The sequence below is a fragment of the Ambystoma mexicanum genome, chromosome 10, assembly GCF_040938575.1.
Source record: "Ambystoma mexicanum isolate Mex_15411 chromosome 10, UKY_AmexF1_1, whole genome shotgun sequence".
Taxonomy (NCBI): Eukaryota; Metazoa; Chordata; class Amphibia; order Caudata; family Ambystomatidae; genus Ambystoma; species Ambystoma mexicanum.
In genome coordinates this window covers 408,661,838-408,677,103 of record NC_090932.1, presented here as the reverse complement: position 1 = coordinate 408,677,103, position 15,266 = coordinate 408,661,838, and positions in this window count along the sequence as shown.

Sequence of the window (15,266 nt, the reverse complement as noted above, 5' to 3'; positions counted from 1 at the left end):
GCCACTAAATCTGCATAGCCAATACATGCATACCAATGCTCCCACTTTAAGTGTGAGACTTCTGATTTTTCATTGAAAAATTGCACTACTTCTTACTATCTCCCGCGTAACCTATACATACGTACCAACCCTCCCGATTTATGCATGAAACTGGATTTTCCATTAAAAAATGTCACAATTTTTTACTGTGTTCTGCCTAAATTAATGCTACTTCCAATGCGATCGTATGAGAAAAATAAACGTTCCCGATTGCTGTGGTGACATCTCCCTTTCAGGTGCTTCCGATTTTTCACATTCCTACTTATAATATGAAAGTATTCACATTTTCCCCATCTACCATACTGATCTATCACTCCCAAACCTCTCTGATATGTACAACACGGCTGAAAAAAAACAAGGGAATTTCATGAACTTAAAATTGTACTCATTTGCGAAGCAGGTTCAACTAACATACTGCAAATAACATATAAAGGCTGCACATAGTCAAATGAAATGCACGCATACACTGTGTTGAGATATCAAACGAGAATACTCCCACGAAAGCTGAAAAATGAACGTGTACATTAACATCACTGCTCTAAACACATAAAATTACTAACTTCTTCCTTTTACAATTGCAGTGAAGACCACTCTCCTGAAAATCAACAGCATCTACACTACAAACAACATATCCGAAGAAACCTGGTCAATCCACAAAAAAAAGTAAGTACAGTACTACCTTTATATTCTTACTTTTCCTCAAAGAGACTGTGTGGGTTATTTATGTAATTTGCTCACCAAAAAAAGCATCGATTTCTGAACCATTCTGCCCACAAATCCCCATTTATTAAACAAAGATTAACAGGCAGAATGGCACACAAATCCCCTTGTTTTTGGAACACAAATAACATACACAAGCATTAGAATGATAGTACTAGAAAACAAATAGCTGTTTTAATTTTATACCATTACGTTTGCTATTAATGCTTCTCCTCACCACTAGCTCACTTTCTACTCTCATCTGAAGCACAGTGTAGTAACATACAAACAGAAAAATAGCCTTCCCAAATCATTGTAACTGCCCAATGCACATTCACACACCTCCACAAACATCTTCCCCATCAATCTCATACACGCATGCACACAGCACACATACATTGTAAAACAGACCAACCCATACCTTCTTTTTTTTCAACAGACCCCAAAGAATGCCTACCAAAAAGCAAGTCCGTAGAAAGGAATGCAGAAATAGAGCAAATGAAAATAAAAGTGTCCAAAGTAAGCAACCATCTCTACCAGAGTTTGTGCAAAACGTTGAACCAAAACAGCTAATGCAGTCATTTAGCGAAACAAAGGAAGCTTCAAGTACAGAAACGTTGGCTCCTCTATCAAAATGTGGCACGAAACAGAAAATGTTTTACAAGAATTCAGCTACCACTACTGCTAACACTGCTCCTATAAATCCTGATATACTAGCAAGAAACCATATTAAAAAAAGTACTTTAGCAAAACTATTCTGCCACAGAGTCCTTCAGAATCTAATAAGAAGAGGAGCGAAATCATCCTCAACGGTTAAAACCTACCATAGAAAATTGATCCTAGAAGCTCTCGTAGACAGTGCAATCCTTCTGAAAAGGAAGTTATTTATTTTAGTGTCAAACAGGATGAAACCACTAACAAAACTAAGTACTAAACTACAAAAGAAACTTCTCAATAAACAGAATGTCAACAAAAATAACTTCTTAAATATTTATGGAGGTGAATGGAGTAACACAACAACCACCGAACCATATTTTAATGAAGAATCACACAAACAAAATAAAACAAACACAATTGCCATCCATAGCAGTGGACGAGGATATGAAAAAATCAATAATACCATCATGGAACAAGAAACAATGCTTACAAAAGTATCCCCAGAAAACTCAGAATTACTTCTCCATTCAACTGAACTAGACCATCCAGTATACAAATGGCCTTGCACGTCAATGTGTAAGATTCCTAACAAATCTTTCAAATCTTTACGCCAGTTCCTCAATCAGTATGTGAAAGGTAAAGACAAATGAAAATTAAAGTGCTGCAAAATATGGATACCTGTCCAGTGCGCAAATACACAGGACTACAAGGACATTCATTAGCCTGCATTTCAGGACCTATTTGCAAAAGCATCTTCCATGATATCAAAATGATATCAACACATCATTCAAATGTAAGAAATCTAGTGTGTAAACTGTACTATGCTGCAAGGCCAGCTTTAGAACTAGCCAATTTAAATAACACTCTTCTGCATGGTACACCCAAATACCTACAAGAAGAAATCGACCATATCCAGAGAAACTATTTTGGAAGTGAAAGCCACTTACAAAATGCAATAGTTTTAGAACAGACTAGCAACAATTCTGCACATGACAACCTTCTATTACACACATTCAAAAAAGAAATACTAACATTTTAATGTACATCCGCTGAAGTACCAAGCCATGTGTGTGTGTGTGTTGCCGCAGAACTTTTTACAAAACTAACACAAAAACTATAGACGTAACATACAAAATAGAAGACAATGAAGATTCCAAATGGTTTGAATTAGCTCTCTACCTTTTAGCAGAAAACAAATACCAAATAAGTGAACCCCTAATATGTTGCAGTTACTGCACTACAAAACTTGACAACAACCAAACTCCTTCACGTGCAATCACAAATAATTTGGAATTATTCTCACTACCAAAACCCCTACAACAACTCAATTTGTATGAGAGCATCATAATTCAAACAGTACACCCATTTCAAGCAATAATATGCCTTCAACCAAAAACAGCAAAATTACCTCCTTCAGAATTGGTGAAAGGCATCTGTGGCAAAGTAGTTTATTTGCCATTAAATCTGACAGAAAATGTGCACTCTCTAGGAGTGCAACGTCCAAAAGAGCATTTTTTATTTGTCTTAGTAAATGGTGTACCAACAAAAGACAAAACAATTTGGCAACAACTCGTGGACTTACATAAAGTTAGACAAGCCTTGCAATATCTGAAAGACAATAATGAATACTACAAAGAAATACATATTGAAAAAAGCTTAAGGGAAACAACTGAAATAATTCAAGAGTCATCAGAAACTGGTCAATTTGAACTTCTGGATCCTGCTGCAGTATCCACTCTTTTGGACCATTATACAATGTATCCATTGCACTCTAATGAGAGTATAGATGATGCACTAGAAACTTACCAAATGCGACAAACCAAAAGGTCACCAATGAGCATATGGGAACAAAGTATAGAAGCACATGCTTTTCCACTGCTATTTCCTACTGGCAAAGGAGGAAGATATGATGATAGACCCACTCAGATAACAGCATTAAAATACCGCTCATTACGAATGTATTCTAAAGATCCCAGATTCAGACAAAATGTGGAATAGATATTCCACCTACTCTTTGAAAGTGAACTAGCAACCCTATGTTACGGAGTTGCACACATATTGAAATCTGGAACCCACTTTCAAATATGTCAGCTACGCAATTAATACAAAAAGTGCAAGAAAAAGATGAGGTTTTACAATCAAGCATAACAAATCTGTTTGCAAACATGCGTGGTACAAAAGAATACTGGTTCCGACGGCACGAGGATGTAAGTTGTATGATCAGAAACCTTGGACCATCCACTTGTTTGTTACATTAAGTTGTGCAGAATATGCATGGGAAGATTTACATGATTTGCTACGCATATCAAACAACAACAAAACCAACATAGATATACTAACACCTGGAGATCCTGTTAATGTTTCAAGATATTTCCACCATCGTTTCATTTCTATGCTACACTTTATTTGTAATAAAACTGTTCCTCCCCGCGGAGAAGTGCAACACTTCTTTTGGAGAAAAGAATACCAAGCCAGAGGAGCACCACATATCCACATGCTTTTATGGATTAAAGGTGCACCTAAATTTGTTCAGGACAGTGATGTCACTGTTTTACAGTTCATCCAAAAATATGTCACTTGTGAAATCCCTTCACAAAGGACACATAGTGACTTTCATGGACAAATTGTACAATTTCAAAGGCACAAATGTGGCAAATATTGTCGTTGCAAATACAAAAGCAAAGGGAAATACTACACCAAATGCTGCTTTGGTTTCCCTAGAACAGTTACAGAAACAGGTGAAGTGAACAACTCCATGTCTTCAGTTCGACATAGTGTTAAAGGTAAATCACCTAAGAACACGTATTACATAAAAAGAATAGAAGAATCAAAATATATCAATGATTACAATGCAATAATTGCCTTCTTATGGAATGCAAACATAGATGTGCAGTACATTGCAGACAATTCCACTGCAGTTGCACGATATGTTACAGCCTACTTGACAAAAGCAGAAAAAACAGAGCTACAAGACCTCTGGAATGACCTATCATTAGACAAAACATTGTACAGCCTAGGCATAAAAATGCTCTCTCATAGAGAATGTGGTGCCTATGTAGCTGCAGATTGTTTAACCGGTACTGCTTTGTATGGAAAATCTGAAAATATAGTATGGCTAAGTCTTGGTCCTGCTAAATCTAGAAAAAGAGTTCTCAAATCATATGAGGACATAGAAACAATAGCCAAAAATTATCCCAACAGCCTAGACATTTTAAAAAACAATTTACTGGACACATACTTCCCAAACAGGAGTACTACTTTAGAAACCATGTGTCTATACCACAAAGCCCAAAACTTTGCATACAAAAATAATATAAAACCCAATGAAAGCAAAGGTAGATATAGAGTGACAGATTGTGAAGGCAGCTTAGTGAAACTTACCAAACTAAGCTTAATTAATCATGTCAAATTGTCATTAAAAACTCCTCAACAGAAAGAACTATATTACATGTCCCTGCTTCAACTTTTTAAACCATGGAGAAAAGAGGAAGAGATACTAGATAACTATGACTGCTATGAAGACGCTTTCAAAGCAAATGAAAGCGCTATCACCGATGTGAACTTTACGCAGTACAATACAATGTTGCACAATGAACAGCAACACGAAGAAGAACTCCAGGCCCAACTAGAGAAGGACACTTCCGACAGTAGTAAATTACAAACCTATACTGCTGTATGTCAGTGGAGAAGCTGGTTCAGGCAAAACATTCTTAATCAAAATCATCAGCAAGTTCCTTCAACAATTGACAAACAACAAACTGTCAGCTTTTGTAACTGCCCCACAGGTTTAGCTGCCTACAACATAGGCAGTGGCAGTTTACACTGATTACTACTCCTTCCAGTAGAACACCAAAACAAATTAGACTATTACAAACTTTCTACAGAAGCTGCAATGGAACTACGCAGAGTTTTAAAACAAATGAAAATGCTAACAATAGATGAAGTGAGCATGGTCTCCAACCTAATGTTGGCTTTGATTCACCTACTTAAAACAAACTACGAATAACTCTTTGCAGGAAAACACATTATTGTTTTCGGAGATTTTCTACAATCGACCCCAGTGAAAGGTGAACCTATTTTTAAAACCTTAGGACACAAACTCTGCCATAAAACTGGTGGCAGCATAGGAAATGTCAACCTTTGGCAACAATTCCAATACAGTGAATTAACAGAAAACATATGTCAATCTGCAGACCTCACTTACGCCAACATTTTAAAAAGTATTAGAATTGGTGTACTATCTCAAGAAGCACAAGCAATATTAAAAAAAATGGCACATCCATGCACTTTATGGCGATAAAGCATGTGCTACTTATGTTATGGAACAATTAGCACACAAAAATGTCAATTGTATGGCCTTAATGCCAACTCTTGCAAGCTGTTCCAAATTCAATGAAACAATGTTAAAAAAAGAAATGCAACCAATAATTGAAATTTGCTTCACAGACAAACTGGACGTACATGGTATGACACTACCCATGTGTCAGCAAGCCACAACAAGACTAAATACCTCACAAAATTCAATCTCCAACGCAGCTGGGTTGGGAAAAATATTAAAATTATCCATAAATTGTAGATTAATGCTTAAACGTAACCTTGACGTGGAGCAAGGACTAGTTAATGGGGCACTGGGTACAGTTGTTGGCTTTCAAACATACCCACGTGACAACAACATTCAGTTTGTCAATATTCTCTTTGACAAACTTTCAGAAGTAAAAAGGATAGGGCGCTCAACAGCTCGATTCCTTCTCTTCAAAGACATGTATGTACGTAGAGAACAATTTTCTCTAACTCTTGCATATGCAGTCAGCATTCATAAATCCCAAGGTCTCCCCTAGAAAAAGCATTGATAGATATTGGAAACACAGTCTTTAAAGAAGGCATGAGCTACGTAGCACTATCACGCTTACGTACACTTGCGGTCTATTTCGAATCAACTTTGATACAAGTAAAGTGAAGGCTGATATTCCTTGCATTTTAGAATACAATAGACTGCGTTCACTGTACACCCCCATCTGAAATCATATCCTGTTCCAGAAAAAGGAAAACGTTGTAAAAGAAAACAAATTCAAACAGAAATGCAACAGGATCTGACTGCAAATCCTTCAAAGAAAGCAAAAGAAGCGAATACTTCATCAATTACCACAAGCAAAGAAGACCCTATTAGTGAAAGTAAATCAGGTACTTCTTCAAAGAAGGGATAGAAACTCTGAAAAAAATCACTCGGACACAGAACTATCTGGTCCATTCAAATTTTCAAATGAAACTGGTGTAAGTTGCAATGCAAATGTAGCAATGAATATTTTATTTCAATTGCCACCAAGTGTTAACAACATTTACTTACACAGTACAGACCAATTGTGTTTGCAAATATTAGTCCTTCATAGAAACGCAACAAACAATCCTGACAACACGTATAGTGTCCACGGAATAAGACAAGAATTGGACTACTGTGCTGGAATGGGGAGATTCACTATAAACTCACAAAAAGATCCACAATAATTTCTAATGCACTTACTACAAGTACTTGAAAACAAAAACATACCTATAAATGAAATCTTCCAGATTTTATACATGTGGAAACATACATGCACTCTCTGTAACAATGTGACACAGGAACAAATCCCTAATGAGCGATTTTTGTATGTATCCATACCTAATTGTGAATCCATTCCATTTCAGCAACTTCTACAAAATTCAAACCATGGCAGATTATGTACTATCTGCAATTCCGATAATCGGACCACCTTACTGATACAAACACATATTAACTACATAATACTAATGCTTCTACGTTACAATGCAAATGGTACCAAAAACAACTGCAAGCTGACTGGATTCAAACACGGTCAAGTGTCACTTGGTAAGAAAACCTTCACAACAATAGGTATAATCTACCACGCAGGAGCCACAACCAATGCAGGTCACTACACTGCATATATTAAAGAGAAATGTGGATGGTTCGAATGTATTGATAGTAGCATTACTCTAAAGCAGAGATTACCAGAAAATCTTACAAACACGTATTTAATCTTCTTAAAGCCAAAATGTAATAACTAATGTGTCTGTCAACATTAACAAAAATTCAATTAAAAGACTATAAATAGTTAGAATGCGCCAACAGGTATCTAACTGCCCAAGATTGTATAACAACCACACAGATAAATGAATACCACTGATTTGTAACAAAATATACAAAGTTAGAAAACGCCAACAGGTCTCTATCTGTTTAAAAAATCTGCACCAAGCCAACATACAGAACATTAATCAGAAACAACGAGTGAACACTCAAAGCAAACAAAGAAATAGTTTGTAGCATAGCAAAGAAAGTTTTTTTTTTTAATCCGACAAGGATTTTTTTCCCCCCAGACCCAATGATTTGAAAAACAAACACAGAAACTGAGAAAATGCACAGTACGCTGGTTTGTAAACTAAATATGAGGGTATAAAAAAGCTAAAATATCTATGTAATAAGTATTTATAAAATACAAACACTAACATGCTCTTTTCTTTTATCATAGAAATTGAAAAAGAAGATTTCCTCCAAGTACTAAAGTCATGTAAGAAATATATAGAATCTCAACAAATTAAACAGTAAGTATAATTTCACACATTTCATACATATTCAAATCTATACGTCTGATCTATGGCTGTAATATGGTGCAGTGGCTGTGGGCAGGGCCTAGAGTCTTGGATGTATAACCTACGGCCTACACCCTGCAGCCATGCAACCAAGACTGTAGGTCCTACTCACAACCAACGCAGCATATCAAAACCATGGTGGCTTATAATTTTACTGCTTATAACTTTGGTCTTGGGTGCATGGCCTGCAGACATGCACCTAAGACTCTAGGTCGTGCACACAACCACCGCACCACATCACACCCATGCTGACTTATAACTTCAGTGCTTATAACTTTAGTCTTGGGTGAATGGCCTTTGGCTCTAGGTCCTGGCCACAACCACTGCAGCATATCACATCATTGTGGGTTATAACTGCAGTACTTACAACTTTGGTCTTGGGTGCATGACCTTCGGCCATGCACGGAAGACTCTAGGTCCTGGACACAACCAGTGCAGTATATGAAATCCATGTTAGCTTATAACTTCAGGGCTAATAACTTTGGTCTTGGGTGCATGGCCTTCTGCCATGCACCCAACTTCACTGTTTATAACTGCACTGCTTATAACTTTGGTCTTGTGTCCATGGCCTTCGGCTATGCATCGAAGACTGTAGGTCCTGGCCAAAACCACCATTACATATCACACCCATTGTGATTTATAACTTTACTACCTACAATTTTGGTCTTGTGTGCATGGCCTTTGGCCATGCACCCAAGACTCTAGGCTCTGGCCACAGCCACCTGATAGATATTCAATTCTATCGCTGTATCTATGGATGTGTTATGCTGCGGTGGTTGTGGCCAGGGCCAGAGTCTTGTGTATATGGCCTACGGCCTACGGCCATGCACCCAAGACTCTAGGCCCTGGCCACAACCACTGCAGCATATCAGAACCATGGTGGCTTATAACTCATTCTCACACCCATACAATACAACATTTTAACTGCGGCATATACTCAATTTTCATCCAAGACACTACGCCCTGCCCACAACCACCTCATAGATATTCGATTCTACGGGTGTGATGTATGGGTTTGATATGCTGCGGTGGTTGTGGCCAGGGCCTAGAGTCTTGGGTGCATGGCCAAAGGCCATAGGCCTTTGGCCATGCACCCAAGACTCTAGGCCCTGGCCACAACCACCGCAGCATATCACACCCATTGTGGCTTATAAGTTCACTACGTATACATTTGGCCTTGGGTGCATGGCCGACACTAGGCCGTCCCCACAACCACCTGATCGATGTTCGATACTACGGTTGTATCTATTGCTGTGATATGCTGCGGTGTTTGAGGCCAGGGCCTAGAGTCTTGGGTGTATGGCCATAGATATTGGAATGTATGGGTGTGCAGTATATAAAACCTTCGGCCATGCACCCAAGACTCTAGGTCCTGGCCACAACCACCACAGCATATCACACCCATTGTGGCTTATAACTTCACTACATATAAATTTGGTCTGGGTCCTGGCCACAACCACCACAGCATATCACACACATTGTGGCTTATAAGTTCACTACGTATAAATTTGGTCTTCGGTGAATGGCCGACTCTAGGCCCTCCCCACAACCACCTGATCGATGTTCGATACTACGGTTGTATCTATTGCTGTTATATGCTGCAGTGTTTGAGGCCAGGGCCTAGAGTCTTGGGTGTACGGCCATAGATATTGGAATGTATGGGTGTGCAGTATATAAAACCTTCGGCCATGCACCCAAGACTCTAGGTCCTGGCCACAACCACCACAGCATATCACACCCATTGTGGCTTATAACTTCACTACGTATAAATTTGGTCTAGGTCCTGGCCACAACCACCACAGCATATCACACCCATTGTGGCTTATAACTTCACTACATATAAATTTGGTCTTGGGTGCATGGCCTTTGGCCATGCACCCAAGACTCTAGGCCCTCCCTACAACCACCTGATCAATGTTCGATACTACGGGTGTATCTATTGCTGTGATATACTGCGGTGGTTGTGGCCAGGGCCTAGAGTCTTAGGTGTATGGCCATAGATATTGGAATGTATGGGTGTGCAGTATATAAAACCAATGGTGGCTTATAACTCCAGCGCTTATAACTTTGTTCTTGGGTGCATGGCCTTTGGCCATGCACCCAAGACTCTAGGCCCTGGCCCCCACCACCGCAGCATATCACACCCATGGCAGCTTATAAATCAGTACCACACCCATAGAAACAAACATTTTAACTACGGCATGTACTCAATTTTAATATTCGCTAACACCACGAGTGTCCTTAGAACAGTTTCAACTTGCCTACGCACAGCACGGACGGAAGTGCTATCCTTATGAGACCCCTCATTTTCAGTAATTACAAACATCCCAGATAGGACGGGCATGGCGGGCATAGTGAATACATCATTAGCACCTGCTGCCTAAACAAATAACGTATTTCACCCATCTCTTACTCTCTGAACCTCCCCAAGCACTCTGACACACTATCCGAAACAGCATTTCGCCTCTGGTTGGCGCAGTGCTGTCGGCGGATCCAAGATGTCGGGTGCATCCAAACAATCTGATACACATCACGCCTCACTCCAGCCAATCGGAGGACACGTTGCGTATCCGCGGTCATGACACGAGCCCATTAGCCAATCGGTATCTTGTCCGCGCAGCGAACAGGGAAGTTTGTCCGCTGAGCGGACATAGATATCACTAATTTTTTCAGACATACTTTTTGGTTGTTTTAAAGAAAACTACTTGACGGATTGGCACCCAATTTACAAAAGCACACTTTCGGGACCAAGCTCCTGCTCCTGCCGCAAATTTGGTGAAAATCCGTCCAGCGGTTTGGGCTGTAGACGTGCGCAAACCTTTTCCCCCATTCAGTCTATGGGAAAAAAAGACGTTTTGGGACCCCCTATAACTTTTCCCCCCCTGACCAAACATCACCAAAATTCACAGTGGCCCATACACTTTTTTTGCAAAATTTAATGTGGATTCATAAGCCGCTCAAAAAGTGCTCTTCCTATGGAAACAGCAACTTAACCATAACTACACCGCCACTACCGTGGCCGTGTAATATATATATAGAAGTCAGTAAAGAATGGATATTTTCACTACTTATTATAGCAGAACTGGACTAACGAAAGAAGGCATTGTTTCCAGTGTGTCGCAGCTAAAAAAGAAATTGAATTACAGAGGCAGATCTCAGAAAGGCGAGACTGGATGAGCCAAGAAGCCATGGTTTTATCAGGCTGGTGTGAGCAGACATTGGATGCAAATAATGTGAAAGAACGAAACTCCTGTTCAAAAGAAATGGACAAAACAAGGAAGACGTCAGAGGTCTATTAGAAAATAGTATTTTAAATACACTAGGGCTCGAATTTGGGCTTGTCAGTCATGTGGAAGGATGAAGTTGGACGAACACGATGGTCACACCTACGCATGAGGGAAGAGTGTGCCTTCACTCCCCTGAATTCTCCAGAGCAAAAGAACACTCCCAAGGACAAGTTCAAAGCCTTAATTGACAGTAGACTACTGAGGTGGTGATGGATGAATATGCTAATTGGTGGGAAGCTATGGTAAAAACTAGCTCACCAGCACCTGGGAGTCCAGTCTGCGTGCTGCTAACGTAGGTGGAAAATTACTGACAGAGGTTAGAGTTCCAACCAATGGTAGAGAGCCGCGTGATTCAGGGTCCTATAGTTTGTGTAGCCAATGGGACGTTGTGTATTTAGTGACGTCCATAGTAACCTGTTTAAGGGGAGGGCTTAGTTACCCCATCTGATGTTAAGAAACCTAGCATTTTTCTTCACTCTCTTAGACAAGTATGGATCATATACTTAGAGGTTCCTTAAGAGCCTATCACAATTGTCACTAGTTTTTTGTAGTTTGCCACGTAGAATGATGTTAGTTATACGTAGGTTAAACGTCATCAATGACAATTTTTTGCTATAAAAGAGTGCTTTTCTTAAAATGCATTGAGAGATCTTACGCTGAGACGTCTGTTGATGTCCGTTGTACTCCCTGTTTTAGATAATTGATATTAAAACAGTTATCCTTTTGCCAACTACCTGAGTCGGTTCAATTATTGATGTTTGAGTAACTTCTGCATTCCCATCCACTCAAGGGTATTGCTATCTCGTCTCAAAGGGCTGGAAGTCCCCATTTCACGTGGTAGCTGAGAGGATGGTTTAAAACCTATCGATCTAGTAGGCTTTGGGGTCCGGGAAATATCGCACAACCTCCGCCATTCAACTGAAAGGACGTGAAGCTCCGTGTAGATAGCGGATATTAGTGTAAAGCAAGTCTTGCAAGCCAGGTCAGACGAGTCCTTTGTTTTCAGGCAGAAACCCCTCCCTGCGTCTACAGGAAGCTGAAGGGATGGAAAGTTGAAACGGTTGTTAAAGAGGTGGCAGATCCCGAGAGTCGGAAGTTAAAAACAGGAATGGTGAGTAAAAACTGAGTAAGGTGGCTAAAGGTTGAATGGGCAGAGGATGAATAAAAGTGATAATGGAAAAAAGTGTAACAGCGGGAGGTTCGGGTAAACTAACTTGAGAACGATGAGCATTTGAATATTGAGTAATTGACTTGAGGAGAGGCCAAGCAATTAAAAGGTATCGTGAGGCAAGGTGCCACGATAAAGGATACGCCCAGATTTCCTGCGTTTTAAAGAACGTAACAGAAGGAGTCACACCTTGAGCCCTATAGATGGGTGACGTAGACTACAAACTTGGTTAAAGACGAGTTTAAAGAGGGCGACTCACATCCCATTTGGGGTATTTTTTAGGGGTAGAATAAGTCTTGAAGAGAAGATTGAGATATATGTGACCGGTCGAGTATTTCCGTTTGTCTGTTTGTTTATGCGTCTGTATATGATATGATATGATCATTTATTTATATAGCACCTATACACAATGTGTTTCAAAGCACTTCAAGGCAAGGGAGGGAACAAGGGAAAATACAATGACATTCTTACAGGCCATGAACAGTAAGGATGTGAAATTAACTATCGTACTCGGCCTGACAACATTTCAGATAGTGCAAGAGCTAAGACATAGATAAGGAAGGGAGCGGGAGAGTGGGAAGGAAATGGAAACAGACAGGCGACTACCATACTAGGCCTGACGACATTTCTGGTAGAGCCGGAGAAAAACAAAAGTGGAGGAAGAGGGGTGTGGAAAGGTAGGGGAGGAACAAAATAAGCGACTATCATACTATGCCTGACGACATTCCAGATAGTTCTGGAGGGGGGGTGGGGAGGAAAAAAATAGTAAGGGGAGAGGGGACGAGACAGACAAGGATGCTATCATACTAGGTCCAGGGACAATTCTGATAGAGTAAGTGCATAGAAGAAAGTAAGGGGAGGAGATAGGAAAAGGGAGAAGGGAAAGGAGGAGAGAACAGAGAGTTAGCAGTCAAAAGAGTGGAGAAGCAAGAGGGGAGGTTGAATACAATTGCAGAAGTCAGTAGTAACACATAATGTTGCAAGCCAGGATACAAGATGAAGATGGGAACAGCATGATTCAGGGCCACTATACGTACAAGATGCAAAGGAAGTCCAGCATGAGAGTTGAGAAAGGGTGACGCACCGTGAATGAATGTTGTCCATAAAAGTCAAATCCAGCATTGTCCACAAGACGGTGATGGTGAAACCAGAATTTATCAGGATAGACTCCCACAGAAGTAGGCTTGAGGGGGGTGAGGAGGGAGCAGGGTAGAAGAATCAAGCAAAACAGGCAACACCTGTGTGCGAGAATGGTGGGGGCACAAGGGAACATCACAGGGGGATCAGAGGGGGTGTGGATGGCCCGTGAGGACAGGGGGAGTAACACATGTTGGTGCATGCTTACCTGTTGTCTGAGCAGGGGGTCGAGCCCTGGTCCTCTTGGTCAAAACAGGAATTGCCCTTTTCCTCGTCTGCCCTTCGCTTAGGACGCCCAGGCGAGAGACTCCCATGATCTAATAGTTAAGAGCAGGAAGGAAGAGGCAGGGCTAAGAAGGTGGGTGGTGCTTAGGCCTGGCGACCTACATCCATTTGCACCTGCTCCCCATCTGCAAAGGAAAAGAGGCTGGAGGGCTCCTTCAGTAGGGAAAAAGAGCGGCAAGCAGGAAGGCACCAAGTGGGCGGGGCTTGCTAAGTGGTGAAAAAGAAAGGCAAGCTGGAAGGCACCAGGTGGGCGGGGCTTGCTATATGGTAAAAAAGAGCTGCAGCAGGAAGGCACCTGGTGGGTGGGGCTTAGAACAGGTGACCTACATTCACTTGCACCTGATCCCCATCTGCAAAGGAAAAGAGGCTGGAGGGCTCCTTAAGTAGGGAAAAAGAATGGCAAGCAGGAAGGCATCAGGTGGGCGCGGCTTGCTAAGTGGTGAAAAAGAGCGGCAAGTAGGAAGGCACCAGGTGGGCGGGGCTTGCTAAGTGGTGAAAAAGAGCGGCAGGCAGGAAGGCTCCAGGTAGGTGGGGCTTAGGCCAGGTGACCTACATCCACTTGCACCTGCTTTCCATCTGCTCATGGTGAAAATACAATAGAGGAATTGATATACGTGAAAAGAACACAAGAGATTTGAGAATTATTCATTTCATGGAAATTGAATTGATGGTGTTTATTGAAAACATAAATTGAAGTAAAAACGTGATATAGAGGGTTTGGAGCCTGCGACGATTGGTGCATGCTCATATTGTGTTGTTTTTCTGAAACTTATTTTTTTGAAAACTGTCAAGTCAAGTGTGACAAGTCAGAATGGAGGATATTACTCCACTTATGCACCTTTGCAAACCGTTGCCAAAACACGCACCCAAGCATACACGTTATAGTGCAGAATGGGTTAAAGGGACAGCAGACACAATGTTCATGCCATGGCCACAAGGGGGATCTTTATCGAAGGCAGTTTTGCAACATATGATGACATATTTGCATGCTGCATATACAGGAAAAAAGTTAGACAAGCAATTAGCGAGCTTAGAGCTCTGGAAAATGTAACAGGAGGAAAGAGAAGAGCGGCCTCCTGAGGACTGGATATTGAATATATGCAAAAAGGGGGGTGAGGAGCCTTCTGCTCCACCTGCCGCGGCTGAAGCAGATGGTTATAGTAAGAAAGATGATGGGTTGTACCCATTAAGGGAGCTTAAAGCAGCAACAGGCTATAGCAACCCGGCATACGAGTCACCTGCGCAAAGCAGTAATGAGGGCCTGGAGACAAATACTGAGAGAAACATAATCTCTAAAGTCCCGAGTACATACAGAGTACATCTTTAGATATAGGACAAGAAATAAAGAGAGG